The following is an 18,158-nucleotide window of genomic DNA, read 5'->3' as shown; positions in this document are numbered from 1 at the left end:
TACAATTGTTGTTAAATGCACAACTTGTGTGCAGGTCTGCACTAGTCACATCACACTGTGTTGAAATGTAGGGCACAGACACTGGTGTGCATTTAACCTTATAATGTCCAATGGTTTTTGCGTTTCGTAATTCCCAGAGGAGTGTGCTTTTTGTAACACATTGTTAAGCTTGATATTGTGTGAGTCGATGAAGTTGGTTGCTAGGAATGAGCTTTATACTTTCTACCTTTAGACATACCTTGAGTAATTAGCCATACTGCTGCTGATACTGGAGGTGGCATACAGCTTCAATAGCTACTAGTCCTGATGGCTATATGCTACATCCAGTATGAGAGTGTACACCAGTTGTTGGGGAATATGGTCAGGAGGGTACTATTGCACTCATGTCCTGCTCAAGGGTTTCCCACAGGCAGCTGGTTGGCCATTGTGGGAACGCAATGCTGGACTAGATTGACTTTGGGTCTAATCCAGCATGGCTATTCCTTTATTGTTATGTATGTTCTTGTCTCTTTGCAAACCTCCTCGAAAAGACTTTCTTGGAATATTGGGGGAGAAATAGGCAAGGAATCTTGATGCAATGACCTACTTAGCTTCATTGTTGATTCTGCTTCAAACAAGTTGCTTGGAAGTTTATGCAACCTACCTGTGACATACCATGAGCAACTTGAGAGCGTCCTTACCCACTCTGGGTTGTAACTGCAATTGTGTTGCAAATATTTCATTCCAAATGTTTTATGCTATTGTTTGCTGTATTTATGAATGTTGGCTGTTTTATTGCTATATCCAATTTTTATTAAAATGAATTGTATTGTTGTAAGCTGCCTTGGAGGGTTCCTACAGTGAAAGCCATTATAGAAATGTTTTAAATAATAATACTTAAATGATAATGACCGAACACTCCAGTGATCACTATGTAAGCCAGCTTCAATGGCTTTTGGGTTGCTCCGGCTTTACCAATGGGACTGAATCGCTTAGGGATATTATTATATTTAGCGTATATAAATATCACAAAATAAATAAACCTACCGTAAAATATTCCATTGAATTAATAGTAGACATCACCTAATGAGTTAACAGAGTAGTAGAACTCTAGGGAGAGATCTAACTGGGGTTCCAGATCACTAGGGTGACCATATGGAAAAGAGGACAGGGCTCCTGTATCTTTAACAGTTGCATAGAAAAGGAATTTCAGTAGGGGTCATTTGTATGCATACAGCACTTGGTGAAACCCCCTCTTCTTCACAAAGGTTAAAGCTGTAGGAGCCCTGCCCTCTTTTGCACCTGGGAATAGGGCTCCTGCAACTTTAACTGTTGTGATGAAGAGGGGGTTTCACCAGGTGCTGCATGCATACAAATGACACCTGCTGAAATCCACTTTTCTGTACAACTGTTAAAGATACAGGAGCTGTGTCCTCTTCTCCATATGGTCACCCTACAGGTCACTACTCTGCCCATTCCTGATCTCTGCCTGCTTAGCTGTCCTAAAAGGTTAAAACATACCTGTAGAGTATTACGAATGAGAAAATAAAGGCAATAATAACGGATGATATATAATGGGGCAGAATCTACCAAGATCAGAAAATCACAAGTTTTCTTTTTGCAAATATCTTGGTGTACTAATCAGGATACATAGAATATAACACTGCAGTAAATTAAATAAATAAAACATTGGGTTAGATCCAGACTTCATCTTGTTTAGAGTAGGCCCATTGAAGTCAATGGGATTTAAGTTATTCATGACTTACCTGTCCCATTGATTTTTAATGGATCAACTCTAAAAGTGACTAAGTCTGGATCTAACCAATTGTTTCTGACATACAATCTTGTAACTTGTCTTCATTGGTATTAGTTGGAGGATCAATTCTCTCTTAAGTGCTGCAAAAGATCCATTCTAAGATGCAATAATTGAGTCTGGAACCAAAGATCTTTCCTGCCAAATGAACAGCATAGATTTCAGGGTGCTTTGTTAGCTAATTATAATTGAAGATGGGAAACTCAAAAACTAGAGATTGCTGCCCAAAGCCAATCCTGGCTGCAACATATTCCCCCCTTAGGAAAGTTGACTAGAAGGAAGGCAGCCCAAGTGTAACACAAGATCAAAACAGACTTCTCATAGCCACCAATTTGAAATGGCCACTAATTTGGATAGCTTTAAAAGGGTGTTAGATAAATTACTGAAGGAGAAGCCTATCAATGGCTACTAACCTGATGTAGTGACCATATGAAAAGGAGGAGAGGGCTCCTGTATCTTTAACAGTTGCATAGAAAAGGGAATTTCAGCAGGTGTCATTTGTATATATGGGGAACCTGGTGAAATTACCTCTTCATCACAACAGTTAAAGTGCAGGAGCTATACTAGAGTGACCAGATTTAAAAGAGGGCAGGGCACCTGCAGCTTTAACTGTTGTGATGAAGAGGAAATTTCACCAGGTTCCCCATATATACAAATGACACCTACTGAAATTTCCTTTTCAATACAACTGTTAAAGATAAAGGAGCCCTGTCCTCCTTTTCATATGGTCACCCTACCTGATGGCTGTGTGCTACTTCTGGTACACCAATTGCTGGGAACATAGGTGGGAGGGTGCTGTTGCACTCTTGTCCTGCTTGTGGGTCCCTGGTCAACAGCTGGTTGGGTGCTGTGTGTCAGAGTGCTGGACTAGATGGACCCTTGGTCTGATCCAGCATGGCTCTTCTTATGTTCTTAGCAATACAATATTCAGACAAGACGGTTTCAAGGAGAATTGTGCTGATTAAGTTTTCCTCCTTTCTGTCTGTTTGGTGTGTGTATATGTGTGTTTTCAGATGCTAGCAAATCTTTCTCAATCTAATAGGTTGCTATATCCGAAATGAACTGGTTCTAGTTTGTAATCTTTACTATGCCTACAGGCACTCTTTCAGTCAGGCAGTCGATTTGGGTTGAATTAGAGTCTGCAATTGACTCAGTAGAAGGAAAGGGCCCTGAGGCACTACTCCTTCTAGTTGGTGCTCCCCATGTTAGCCATGACAACCTGTGCCGTTCCCCTGCAGTAACCAAATGTAGATAGCACCTTTTAACGTCAACACCATGAAGGACTTTTCGCCTAATATGTCTGGGAACCAGCCTAGCAATCTTCTATAATTATATTCTTTTTAAAGGTACTAAATGGCTTGTTTTGAGAGATAAGAAGCAAAAGGGTGATTTTTTTCCTCCAAAGCAGTAGAATATCTCATGTTGTTGAGACTGCCATATCCATGATCTGATCTTCTAAGCTGACATTATGCTGCATCCTGAGAGTGATCACCATTTCCTTGTGCCTTGCTCCTCACAAATGAATCTCCGTTAGCCAAGAGATCTCTGCTATCCACCCAATACATATCCACTCAGCTTTGACGAAGGAAAGAGTTATTGTAGCATAGATGACAAGGACACTTGGCCATTTGCTTGAAGTAGCATGTCCACCTTTTCACAGCCCTGATTCAGTACGGCAGGTAGCTAAGATCATTGTCAGCCTCTCTGATTTTGAATTTGGGTGAAAAGCAACAACACCCAAACAAATCTGAGCAATAATCTGATTGGTAAAGGCTATCCATGATGGAACCAGCCTTAGAAATTACAAGACTTAAGAACATGTCAGCATGGTTAGGATGAGCAAGCTTATAGTACACTCAGCAGAACCAACTAACAAAGGTTCTCTTGGACTACCACTACAGGCTCACAGGGTAGGCTGTTAGGCATAGTGAGGCAACCTCTGTAGAGGACTGGGAGGCAACAGCACCCCTCTAGCTATTCCTCCTGAGCCCTACAGCCACCCCCTTCATTTATTTGTTTTATTTATTTATTACAGATCTATACCACCCAATAGCCAAAGTTCCCTGGGCAGCTCACAGCAGTTAAAACCACAAAACACAGCATAAAATACGTTATAAAAATGTAAAACTACAGTATAAAATAAAAATAAAAATAAAACACCTTACAGAATAGGTTACAGGAGGCGTCTTTCTATTACTGTTTGTAGAGTTGCATGTAATATGTCATGTTTGCCCTCTTGAATGACAGTGCTCCTGTATGCAAAATGCGTATTTTAAACATGGTTATCCACAGCCACTTCCTGTACAGCTATTTCACTTGGGTTGTACCAACCCTCAAGCTTTGTCTGTCTGACTTAGGATTTAATTTAGCTTCCCAAAAATTTTAATAGGTTAGGTGCACTGCAGTGCAAATGTTCGTTGCAATTAAATTTTACCCCCTACTCCTATTTCCCGCATTGGAAACTCCCTCCGAAAGCTACCAGCTGCTACTGTTGCGATGTAAGTACTAGTGTTGGCTTTTTCTCCTTTTTTAATTGAGGTTTTCTACTCAGCTCTCCTGCGATTTTCATTTGATTGGTTTGTCGAATCCACATATCTACAGATGGGAAAAGAAAGCCAAAAGTCTTGTTAACACTGCATGCTGTTAGCATGGTCGATGTTGGCTTGATAATGTTACAATGCTTCAGCATCACTGGGTTTCCTATCCATCATTGTATTAATGAACACTTAAAGTTTTCTAGCCCACTAAACTGAGTCAATCCATAAGTCCTCCTGATACCCATTATTATTTTTTTAGCATAAAGATTTATCTATCATAATGCCAGTTATTGTTATAACAAGGGTATGTTGAAGTATGCTTCTTACTGAATTAGAAAAATGTCCCTTATTGTCAGTCTGGACTTGCAGTAAGAACATAACAACATAAGAAGAGCCCTGCTGGACCTGACCAAGGGTCCATTTAGTCCAGCATTCTGTTCCCACAGTGGTGAATCAGATGCTCATGGAAAGCTCACAAGCAGAGCATGATTGTATTAGCACCCTCCCACTCATACGAGTCCTCCAGCAACTGGTATTCAGAGGTACAGTGCTTCAAATACTGGAGGTAATATATAGCTATCATGACTTATAGTCATTGATAAGTCTTATCCACCAGTGTGTTGGAAATCTAACATTCTGGAGTCTCAAAGAGCTGGAGATAAGGAATGGCTTTCCCACAAGAAGTACAATCCCAGTTCATAGAGTTGTAGCAAAGCATAGGCTAATGTACAAGAGTCTGTTAGAGCCAGTTTCTTGGAGATGCTCCTAATGACTTAAGGAAAAGGAAAGCCCCCTTCCCCCCCTCACCTCGCTGACGTTGATTTTCCAACCTCGGAGAGGCAGCTGGCACAGTTCTCTCCACACTGGCTCTGAGGAGACAGGGGTGGATCTCCAACTCCCCCTTCCAACGTCAGAGCGCTGTGTCCGACCTCGGAAGGGTTCTTTCAAGCCATCCTATTGTTCCTGCTCCCACACTAGAGGCCTTCAAGAGGCAGCTGGACAGCCATCTGTCAGGTATGCTTTAGGGTGGATTCCTGCACTGACCAGGGGGTTGGACTCGATGGACTTATAGGCCCCTTCCAACTCTACTATTCTATGATTCTGTGACTTGCTGTGGACTTGCTCAGGTTGCTCTATTAAATTACAATACACTACCCAAGTATATGGTTGTAAATGTGTTTTGTCAGTCTTCCTGTGACCCTTTTTATATTATTTTTTATATCAGGCCTTAGTCTTACATTTTGAAATGATTTGAAAGTTTCACTGACTTGGGGAAGTCTGCTATGACAGTTTGAGAGCCTCTTTCATAATCTGTAGTTTATTTATAGTGCAAAGCATTTGATTATCTCACTACATTGGAATTGACAACCCTTACATCTGGAAGTAAATTCCAGATGTGAAGTCAATTCTCTTTTAGTGAACTAATGTACAGCTGAATACGAATGCTGGAGGGAATGGATTGATTAACATTTCAAAACTAATTCTTCATCTCCTATATTATGACAGTTTTATCTCCCACATCCCACTGGTTAGACACACAATGTAAAACACATACATGACAAAATTGGATCAAGGTTTTTACATAGCAAAAGCCCTTCTATTAAAGTGAACCTTAAGCCCTTTTTTCAGTTTAGTTCTATGTTCATGGAGTTTCCCGGGAAAATTATTTAGTATGGATTTAGAAACTTCTGTTGTAATAGATTTCTTTATATGGTTAGGGCAAAGGAAAGGCATTGCTTGTTCAATACAAACCATTACTAGTTTGTAATAGTTGTGACGGGCTATTGAGAAAGTGCATAGAATGAGTGGGTTCAAAGAAGGGTAGACAGATCAATAGAAGCTTGATTGATTTGTGACTATTAGGAGAATGGTCAAGATGCAAAAGAAACATCAAACCTAGTTTACCATCAGTCTTTGAGGCTCTTAGAAGTTGGAAACAATGGCAATGGATAGATTACTCTGTGTAAGTACTTTGTGACAATAAATGTTCATTCAGTTTCAGAGACAAGATAATGCACCAGACTCAGAATCTATAGATGGTAGATAGCATGGCAATTCTTCTGCCTTATTTAATGTTACAGTAAATCTAGCCACATGCTGTAGAAAAGTAATTGAATTTACAATGAATTTGAATGGGAACAGTGGTACTTTACTGTGTAGTTTTTCTTATTCGTTTCGTGGAAGCAAGGCTTCTTATTTGTCCTTCAGATAGCACTTTTTAGTCTGCAGTGTGCTTTGCCATCCTTGCCATTCCCATTTTCTACATGATGGGGCCGATGCAGATAGAGAAGGGGCGGGGGCAGCAAAGCAATTGGTGGACTGGAGTTCAATCCCAGGTTTCATCATTTTAGGCTGAACTTTGTATCTACTAGACAACCTCATTCTTCCGCGCTACTGTGTATTGAAAGCTTTCACCACGGCCTCAGCTAGAGCTACCTGTTATTGCGCGACGGAGGGGTGAAGATCTCGCGATGTGTATATCGCAAGATCCCCCCTCTGTTTACGCGTGGCGCGCGACGGCCTCAGAAGGAGAGGACGTCGCAGCTGCCATTTTCTTTTTTAAAAGACAACAGAAGATGCGCACGAGCGGTCGTGCGCTCAAAGGTAGGGATTTTTTAAAAAATAAATATTTTCCTGAGGAGCTCTGCACCTCGTGCGCGGTTCCTGGCTCCTCACAGTTACTCGTGAGGAGCCAGGACAAACTGTGATGCCCGGCCACACGTTCCATGGTCTCGGGCTCAGCCTGGGACTGCAGAAAAACCGGGCTCGAAGGGGAGGGCAAGATCCTGGGGCAAGGGAGGGATCATCCCTCCCTGATCCTGGGATAAGCCCTGTCTAGCTATGGCCCATGCTTGTTTACAGAGATGATGGGTATATTGTCCAATGTGATGTGACCTTTTACAGGGTCTTTAGGATAGTCTTATATAAATTAGAAGGGAGCAACATGTATTGGTGTTGTGAAAGAGCACAGGTTCAGCAAGCTTCATTCCACCCCCAGTTTGCAAAGTTTGACTTTGTTCACAATTCCATCTAATATTGGACCTTTCTTATGACCTAGCTTTGCATGCACCTCCATCATGAAATCATTACAAATAGCACTTTTTCAGTGAAAACATGTACAAATTATTTATATTTACAGCATGCTTAAACAGAAGTATGTCTCACTTTGTGTGGGTACTGTAGGATATATTTCTTCATGTGGCTAATTTACATTTCAGAGGAGGAATCTGCTTTTTCATTTTGTGGGGAAAATTAACGAAACTGAAAGAGTTCAGGATACTAGTATATCCCGCATTCTGATTCTAGAGTGAACAGCGCAGACTGAAAATAGATATGTCTTTCACTTAGGTAAGCTTCAGAAATTAGCTAAAAAGTTCATGACCCTTGTGTTAATTCCCTTCAGTGGACTGTCATTTCTAATTTATGTCATGACGTTTTCTTCCATCAAATCTCCTGAAGTCAGAGACGAGTGATGACCTGTGATCACTTGTTGATAAAGGAATCTTCTGTTTTACTGATTAGTGTAATACTCGTACCCTTGTAACTTGATCTGCAAACATTCTTGAAATTTTTTTAAACTCATCATAGCATTTGGCAATGTTCCTATTTTTAAAACACATAAACTTTGAGATGTTTCACTCCGTGAGGACCTCAAAAGTAGGCACTAATCCTCAATGTTTACTATAAAATGTAATAAACATGGTTGTAATAGCCACATCTTGATTCAATGTCTATTTATTGATTGATTGATTGATTGATTGCATTTCTATACCACCCAGGAGCTGAAGCTCTCTGGGCAGTTCACAAAAATAAAAACCATGAAGTACAATTCAAGATATAAGTCAAACAGCAGTATAAAAACACAAAATAAAAGCACAATCAGGATAAAACCCAGCAGCAATGCAGAGATTTATACAGATTTAAAACAGCAGAGTTAAAAGATAAAGTTAAAACACTGTTAAAACATTGGGAAAATAAAAAGGTCTTCACCTGGCATAGAAAAGAGTATAACGTAAGTGCCAGGTGAACCTCTCTAGGGAGCTCATTCCATAGCAGAGAAGGCCCTCCTCCTGGTAGCCACCTGCCTCACTTCCTTTGGCAGGAGCTCACGGAGAAGGACCCTTGAGGTTGATCTTACGGTCCAGGCAGGTATATATGGGAGGAGGCAATCCTTCAGATAACCAGGCCCTAAGCTGTTTAGGACATTGAATGTTAAAACCAGTCGAAAGACATGTCTTGAAACTAATACTTGCTATCCTTTATCAAATACAGAATAACTAAGTCAAGTTTTTCAGTGGGGGCTGGTGAGACAAGCTAAAACTACCTGCTGGACTTTGGTTTTGGATTTCTGTTTTTTCATTTTAATTATATACATTTAAATCATAGTGAAGGGCATGGGAGCCAATACAGTTTCACATATTGTGCTGTGTTTTGACCAGGGAGTTGTGGGTTTAAAGCCTATGTAACTCATCAAGTCATTGCTTTGCCCAGTCATCGATTATCACTCAGCTTCAGTTCAGTATTTGCAAAATTAGAATAGTAATGAACTATAAAAGCTTAACCATACTGAATATTTTGTTGGATTGTGCCCACAGAGTTGTAAGGTTTTCATGAGTCAATTGATATATTCATATCAGATGATACCCAATCATTCACTCTCTCTTTAACCACCAGAGAGGAAGTTCTTGATCAATGAATGTGATTTTAAAGTACCCTGTACATTAAAATGCATTATATGAGTAACACAAAAAAAGGATAAATATTTATCTGAGGGTGGCACTGGAGAAGTGGCTACAAATTGCCATTAACAGTTTATTAGCATTCAAGAAAGCTATAAAGACTGATCTTTTCCGGCAGGCCTATCCAGTGGAATTTTAGGATGTTTTTAGAATGTTTTTAGGACGTTTTAACAATGCATATTATGTTTTAATTCAGTTTTATGTATTTTATATTTACTGTTGTTCCCCACCTCGATCAAAATGGAGAGGCGGGTAAGAAATAAAGTTGTTGTTATTATTATTATTATTATTATTATTATTATTATTATTATTATTTATTAATCCATTGAGTTTGAAAATTGGAAAAGGAACTTGAACAAAAAGAGGATACATAGTCTAGCACATGTTTCCCCGATGTGGTGAACTCCAGATATTTTGGACTACAACTCCCATTAGCTCCCGCCAGCATAGCCTTTGGTCAGGAAACCTGGGAGTTACAGTCCAAACTTCTGGAGGGCACCAAGTTGGGAATTTTGGTCTAGAATAATCTCTATTGAACTGGTTTGTGACCAAAGAATGTCAGGGCAGCTTTGTGTGTTACAAAATGTGTCAAAAAACAGAAGTGTGAGTTAACTCCTGCATCCAATCTTTGCCACTTCTTCTGACATGCAAGACAGCCTTAAAGTTCTTTGTTCAGTTGAGACTATTCTAGATTTTTACCCTCCTCTTGTTAAAATCCTTGTCTTTACTAGGTTCAAGGAAGCGCCTGATTAAATTTGTGGAGCATAACTTGTGGTTTTTATTGTAACGCCTCAGTTGTGGCACACATGGGAATCTGGAAGAGATTGTTCTTCTGCATGCTACTGTCAGCGGAATATATATATAATCTCACTAAATCAGTAGGAGATTATCTGAATCATTTGAAATAAGTCTGTTATTCTGTCCAACTTTGTAAACTTTGTGTACTTGTTCTGTAGACGGTATACACACAATAAAACTGTTTATATAAATCTTAAACGTTGCTCTAACAAGAGAGAAATGCATGTAGGAGCAGCTATTATATGTGAGCTCTTTTGATAGATTGGAAACTGTTGACAATGCCTGGATGCAGATATATCTCCTGATGTTCATCTGAAGTGCGGTGGGTGATCTAATAAGATGCCTGATGTTACCGCCATTTAAACTGTACTATGGTTGTGTGTGCATTTTTGTTCATGTTGCGGTACCCGGAATTACATTTTCTATCCAATACAACATAAGAAGAACCATGCTGGATCAGACTAAAGGCCTATCTTCTCCAGAATTCAGTTCCCACAGAGGCCAATAAAGGTGCCTATGGGAAGCTCACAAAGAGGCCATTAGTGGAAAAGCACCCTCCTACAGTACTATGGAGGTACTGTTAGCAGGTGGTTCATCTGTCCGGCGAGGTGATGTTTGCCCTGTCCTGGACGGGGTTGCACTCTCCCTAAAGGATCGGGTCCGTAGTTTGGGGGTGCTCTTGGAACCAGAACTGTCACTTGAGGCACAGGTGAACTCAATGGCAAAGAGCACCGTTTATCAGCTTAGGCTGATATACCAACTACGCCCTTATCTGGACAGAGATAGCCTAGCTGCAGTTATCCATGCTCTGATAACCTCTCGTTTGGATTACTGCAATGCGTTATACGTGGGGCTGCCTTTGAAACTTCAGCTGGTACAAAACAGGGCAGCCCGTTTACTAACAGGGACTGGCCGGCGATATCACATCACGCCAGTCCTTTTACAACTTCATTGGCTGCCAGTCCAGGTCCAGGCCCGATTTAAAGTGCTGGTACTAACATACAAAGACCTAAACGGCTTGGGGCCAGGTTATTTTAGGAACGCCTCCTCCCATATGTACCTACCCGGACCTTAAGATCATCTACAGGGGCCCTTCTCCGTAAGCCCCTGGCAAAGGAAGTGAGGCAGGTGGCTACTAGGAGGAGGGCTTTCTCCGCTGTGGAACGAGCTCCCCAGACTGGTCCGCCTGGCACCTACACTGTACTCTTTTCGTCGCCAGCTGAAGACCTTTTTATTTTCTCAGTATTTTAACACCTAAATTTAAACTTTGCTGTTTTAATTCTGTATTTTAATCCTATATCAATTTCTGCTGTGTGGTTTTATCCTGGTTGTGCTTTTTATATTGTATTTTGTATTTGGGTTTTTAGCTTGTTGGATATTTTATTATGTTCCTAGTGGTTTTAATTTTTGTGAACCGCCCAGAGAGCTTCGGCTATTGGGCGTTATAAAAATAAATAAATAAATAAATAATACTCATGTTCTCCAGCAACTGGCATACAGAGGCATACTGCAGACAGAGGCATACTGGGGGTAATATATAGCCATCATGAATAGTAGCCATAGATAATCTTACCCTCTGTGAATTTGTCAAATACCCTTTAAAAGCTGTCAAAGTTGGTGGCCATCAGTATACTTTGTGGTAGCAAATTCCATAATTTAACTATGTTCTATGTGAAGAACTATTTCCTTTTATCTGTCTTGGATTTCCTGCTATTCAGCTGCATTGGATGACCCAATATTCTTGTGTTATGAGAGAGGCAGAAGACCTTCTCTCTATCCACTTTCTCCGCACCAAGCATAATTTTATACACCTCCCCAACCGTACAAAGCTTTCCTCATACAGAGAAACTGTTCTACTTTATTATCTTGTTCCTTTTCTGCACCTTTAAGGGTGAGTTTCATTTTGCAATAGGACACTGAGTGGTAAAGAGTTGTGTTCAAAAGAGTTTTGTACATAAGATGGGATTTTGCTCTCACTTCAGGCCAGACAATTGCCTTGTTTGGAGTACGGAAAGGCCCTCAGGCCCTCGCCCGCAAGTCATACGAGCTATTAACATTGTGATCTTTTTGTATACATCAACTTTGCAAATGGACGTCTGAATCTCCCCAGTGTACGCCACTGTTTGAAATTTGGAATAGTAAACACAAACTATTAAATTGAGAAAGTACCATTGCAGTCTGTGAATAGATGTAAATAAATGCACCAAGTGACTTACAATTAAAAGGGCTGAAACTGGTATTGATTAGACCTGAATAATTAAAAGGATAAGACAGGTTGGAACCTAAGATGAATGGTATATGGTGAGGTGAGCTTGTCTTCTATCACTGCATGAATTTTAAAGAAAGCCACAGTTTGCTTCTATTAATTTATTTGTTCTAACACTCATACCTCGCCTTTCAACATGTTCTCAAGGTGGCTTACATACGCAGTAATAAAACAGTGGGACATAAAAATGAGATTGTTAAACCAGTTTTGACAGTTCCCCTCTCATTTTGAGCTGTGTTGTCCGCTTAATCCACTTGGTTATATGCAAGAGACACCTTTCCTGGCCTTTCTCAGTTTTGCTAAATCACAGTACTTATGAAACTGAACTAAATAACAGTCATTTGAAGTAACAGTGTGAGATCACAGTTCTGCATTGATTGCACTCAAATCACAGTGAACTAAGGTACCTTTCTTTTCTTTTTTTTTTACACCACAAAACGAATTTCTAAGAATAAACTTTCAGGGATACCATCACAATTCTTAAATATTCATTTCTAATTGTTTAGAACACAAGAACAGCCATGCTGGCTCAGACAAAGGGCCTATCTAGTCTAGTACTCTGTTCACACAGTGGCCAACCAGCTGTTGACCAGGGACCCACAAACAGAACACTAGTGCAACAGCACCCTCCTACACATGTTACCCAGCAACTCGCGCACACAGGCGTACTGCCTTGAACACCGGAGATAGCACATAGCCATCAGGACCAGTAGCCATTGATAGCCTTCTCTTCCAAGAATTTATCCACCACCACCACCACCCCTTTAATGCCATCCAAATTGGTGGCCATCACTATGTCTTGTAGTAGCAAATTCCATAGTTTATCCAGATGCTGGGTGAAGAAGTCCTTTTATCTATCCTAAACCGCACATCAATCAGTTTCATAGTATGACCCCAGGTTCTAGTATTATGGGTGAGGGAGAAAAATTCTCCCTATCCACATTCTCCGGACCATGCATAATTTTGTGCACTACTATCATCTCTATTAGATTGTAAGCCTATTAGATTGTAAGCCTATGCGGCAGGGTCTTGCTATTTACTGTTTACTCTGTACAGCACCATGTACATTGATGGTGCTATATAAATAAATAAATAATAATAATAATCTCCCTTTGCCCTCTCCACCCCCACCCCCCAATCTAAACAATCCCAGCTTTTGTAACCTTTTCTCATAGGGGATATGCTCCAGCCCCTTGATTATTTTAGTTGCCCTTTTCTGCACTTTTCCCAGTTATATGTGTGTGTGGTGACCATAACTGTACGCAGTATTCTTAATGTGGTTGCACCCTAGATTTGTATGAAGGCAATATGATACTGGCAGTTTTATTCTCAATTCCTTTTCTAATAATGCCTAGTATGGAGTTTGCCTTCTTTAGATCCACTTGATGTTAGGTGAACCTATTGGCAGACAGTTAACCTACCTTTGATAATCTTTTAGAATATTCTAGAAGTTCTTCTATTGCATATAGAACCTCTGTACAAGACTCAGGTTGTTCATACACGTGTCTTTCTATTTGTATATTCATAAAAAGCCCACATGACCACACATAGCTATGTGAGTCACTGGAGGCTTTAAAAGAAACCTTAACTTCTTTAAAAGCTTCCCTGCTTGATCACTTGGAGATAACTTTGACTAAACAAGGTGACCAGGCAAATGACAACTATAAACTTTGGATTGTATTTTATACTATGGTTTTATACTGTTGTTTTATACTTTGAATGTTTTTAATTTTTGTGAACCGCCCAGAGAGCTTCGGCTATTGGGCGGTATAGAAATGAAATAAATAAATAAATAAATTGTACAAAGTATTGATTTTTGGCCTGTAGTTTTAGATTATGGAGAAAGATCCTACGGAGGATATGATGTAGTTAGTAAATCTTGCAACTGTATTAGATTCTTCTTGTGATCCTTGATCTTCTGCATTGATTGCAACTGTAGTTAAGTTAATAAATGAATAGTTGAGGTGCAGGCATCAATATCTGGTCAAATTTAGATAGTTCTTAGATATCCAAAGTCCAAACAGCAAAGTGCCCATGTGCAGAGTGCTTTCAAAGTTCCAGTCGGAGATAGAATCCAAAGCAAGAAAGAAGTGACGCGTTGCGTCGAGAGATGAAACCTAGCAAAGCTTTTTCAGCTTTACACCAGCATTTAAAACCTATTCAAAGCCACTTGGCAGACAGGTACTCTGACCTGTAAACCATGCCCATGTGCCGACAAAGCAAGACAGTAGAACCCACTTCGATAATGCTAAAAAATGAGTGACAACTTCCAAAAGTAGCCCCCTCTTTTCCAAACACTCTGAAGTTCCCAGAGAACCAGCAGCTTCAAAGCCGCAACAGAGAATAAGCAAGCTAAAACCCGTGAGAACTTCTTACAGAGATAAGCTTGCAGAGGCATCTGACATTCTCAAACTACTTCCTAATAAATCTACCTACTAGGTACAAGGCTGGCCTTGTACCTATATCTGACACTGTGGAAGACTGACCAGGTGACCCGTGTGCCTGCCTGTTCAGTCTCCCGTTCAGGTGCTCACAGTTGATTGAAGCCGTTCTTATGTTCTTTTAATCGTTAAATTGGAAAGGACAGCCCTTCAAATAGTGGACATCTTCAAATAGAGGATGGTCCTCTGTAAAAGAGGACACATGGCTACATTATATTTATCATGGCAGTTTATGCAAATGTATCCTCATAGGATTCTTTTTTCCCCCCTTTAGAATGAGAAGTATGTTTGTATTGTTATCTTTAATTAAACGCATAGCATTTCTTGCCTAGGATGGTTCCGTGAGATTTCTACAATAATTATATTAGCCATTTTCTACACTTATGAATTGTTTTTTGAATGTAAGTCATGGGAACGTCAGCATTTCCACTTTCCTAAGTGGCAATAATTTGTTTGTTTGAAAAGGGAAGAGTTGTTACCACTGACAAATGGATGTAATCAGCTGGGCTATTATCTCTGCAATTATAGGAATACACTTTGCAGTTGTCAAGAATAAATGGATATTCATTTTAAAAAGGAGGGGGAATGTGTTAGGGTTTTGTGGTCCTCTGCTCATTGACTCTAAATTAATCCCATTTTGGTCAATTGGACTACTCCAGCACAAAATCTCAGCCATTGTGGATATTGTCTCTAAAAGACAGCTAGTTGCTAATGGACAATTATGAATGTATAAATTATAGTTTGTTATTCAGTATATTAATAAAAAATAGCATCTTCTAAACTACGGATGAGTCATCTGAATAGCCATTCAAGTTCTTGACTGAGGCGTAACAAAAGAGTATTATGTTCTCCATAATAGTTACACCACAAGTGCATAGCTTCTAAAACAAGAACTCGTTAGGTAAGGAAATGTAATTCAGAAAATGTCAGCATTTTTAGAATGCTTTCATGATTGTGGAGAAAACCAGGACAGCGCATGATCAATTTCTGACAAGGCTGCCTCACCCCCCACCCCCAAGACATAGGAGCATGGAAACTTTATCAGATGTGTCGCCGCATCTCTGCGGATTTTATGTGTCGGTAGGGCTCATCATGTAGGTCTTTCTTAACTGATCAGCACCTTGCTGTATATGTGTGTAAAAAGTGCCTCACTGATCATTGTAGCAACACAATTTGGGCCGCCTTCCCCCACGTTGTGCCCTCTAGATGTTTTGGACTTCAATTCCCATCAGTCCCAGTCAGCATGGGCAATAGTCAGTATAGCTTGGGTTCTAGTTGTGGAATGGGTTTGTTTGTCCTTCAATTCTGGAAACAAAATGTCTTTGGCTAACTCTTCTACCGGCTCCTTTTCCTGTATCACGTGGCTCCCTTTTCTTACCCCAGTCAATTGTCACTGAGGGTCTGCAGCCATGAAGGACTCGGACAAGATGCCTCTGGTCATTGTGAATTGTAAAAATGCAGCAGCCTTACTGAAACTTGAACTTCAAATCTTGAAGTTATCAGTGCTTGGATGGGGGAACCATCTGGGAAACCTATGACTGCTGCCTTGATAAGTAGGGTATAAATGGAATTATAAATAAACCAACAACGAACTAAAGAACAAATGCCATCTTGTGTAACATATAAAAGTGCCCATTTATACTATAAACTTCTAGTGAGACTTTTATTCTTAAAATCTATCTAGGCTTTATGAAACATCTGAATTTTGCTTTATGAAAGCCTTAAGGCTTAGTGGATAAAACTGGATAATAATATTGGATAAAATCCAAAAGAAACAAAAATCTGTTAATTCTTAAGAATAAAATCCTAAGGGAAGCCATCCAAACACGAATGTTTTGATTTGATTTAATTTTATGTCCATGTTAGCCATGGGCCACAACAGAATATAGAGTACTGTATAAAATTATGTAGGATAACAACATTCATGCCATAGAAATTATGAGCATAATCAGTTAAAAAATAAATGACTCAACCAATTAGTTTGCATGGATGTCATCAGGATCTGACAAGACTTGCAAGTATATCGTTTGCTTTTAACAGATTAATAGTTTGAGTGATGCAAGGCTTGTTTTTTAAATGCCAGTTATTTAACAGTTCACTGAGTAAATTATTAGAGTGTCCACCTGCAGCAACATGGACATATAATTTTGTGTGTTTTGAAGACATTAGAATAGGTGTCAGGTGGGCCTCTCTGAGGTGAGCATCCCATAATTGGTTGCTACCGCCAAGAAGTTTCTCTCATTGCCACCCACCTCATTTTAAATGGTGTGGGCACTCAGCACAGGACCTCTAAAGATGACCTCAATGTGTGAGCAGACTGACGTTGGAAAGGGTGATTCTCCGCCTTGGAGGCACCACTGAGGTGGGAGTTTAAGAGCTAAAAAGGGATTGGATCCAGATTTATGCTAATGGAAGCCGACTTATCCACCCGCTCCTTCCTGTGGCAGCCCCTCCAGGGCCCTGATAAAGCTGCGAAGTCAGGACCCCATGCTAAATGGATAAGCTGTGGTGTGTGGGGGAAGGGAATCCCCAAAACTGGACAGAGGGACTTCCTGCAAACAGAGTCCTACCTCCTGTGGAAGGCAGGTCTTGGACCCTGGGGACTGGTTGCTATCTCTGGTGACATCCAGCCATTGAGAATAAGACCTTATGCATTGACCTTTTGCCTAAGACATCTTTGGGGTTCTGTTGCTTGGTCGTACTTTGGGTTTTATATATAAAGACTGACATACTGAAACAGGCATCTTATTGTGTATGCTTTTATTGCTTTTAATTTTTATACTGTTTTATGTATTGTTGTAAGCCACCTTGGGAGGGCATCTGCCCTGAAAATAAATAAATAAACTAAACAAATAAATTGTTCATATGGTCATGAACCAAGGAGCCGACATACATAGTGGCTTCCTGATCTCTGACCGTGTGGCTAGGAAAATGCTCCATTACCCCATCTTTGCAACGTCCCACTTCTTCATCAATGTAAAGTGACCTGTGAAACAGATCTGTAGGAAGACACGTTAGCTGCAGCTGCATTTTGGCTAAGATGACAGCAGCTCACATTAGGAAGGCATTTTCCTGAACGTACCTCCATTTTATACTGCCTACTGTGTAGATACCATGGTGGGAAGTGCTGAACTGAGGGAATCCCCTACTGAGCTTGGCAAAAGCGCATCTGTCTAAGCTGCTGTCGAAATGCAGAGGTTTTCAAAAGATCAGACGACTTCCTCTGTTTCCCCCCGTAGCATCACAATATTTTCACACTGTCATGTCCTGCTGAGAGAATGTTCTTGAAGTCCCGGTTCACAAATAATCCTGGCACTTCCTCTTTTAGATGCAGCCACTGATGGGTTTGTGTCCATGTATGTTGTTTACTGTAAAATCAGAGCATCGGCCAAAATTAAATTATTAACCACAAGACTTCAAAGCAGAGCGTGTTGCATTTGGTGACATGCTGGCTGTGCTAGAAAACTGAATGGCAGTATTTTAATTTGAGATTGATCGAAAGGTAGAGAATCCTCATGAAGACAGAGTTGAGGGGAGTGAAGATAGCACAGTGGGAAAGTGCATGCAGCAACCTGCTGTAGTCCC

General features: G+C 40.3%; 1 protein-coding gene across 4 annotated transcripts in view; it reads left to right on the top strand.

Moving 5' to 3' along the window:
• MEGF6 (multiple EGF like domains 6) overlaps positions 1-18,158 on the top strand; it is a 256,048-nt gene that overhangs the window by 118,785 nt on the left and 119,105 nt on the right. The window lies entirely within an intron of this gene.

This window comes from Elgaria multicarinata, chromosome 8, assembly GCF_023053635.1.
Source record: "Elgaria multicarinata webbii isolate HBS135686 ecotype San Diego chromosome 8, rElgMul1.1.pri, whole genome shotgun sequence".
Classification (NCBI taxonomy): Eukaryota; Metazoa; Chordata; class Lepidosauria; order Squamata; family Anguidae; genus Elgaria; species Elgaria multicarinata.
Note: the sequence above shows the minus strand (reverse complement) of the source record. Positions and strands in the feature narration are given on the sequence as shown.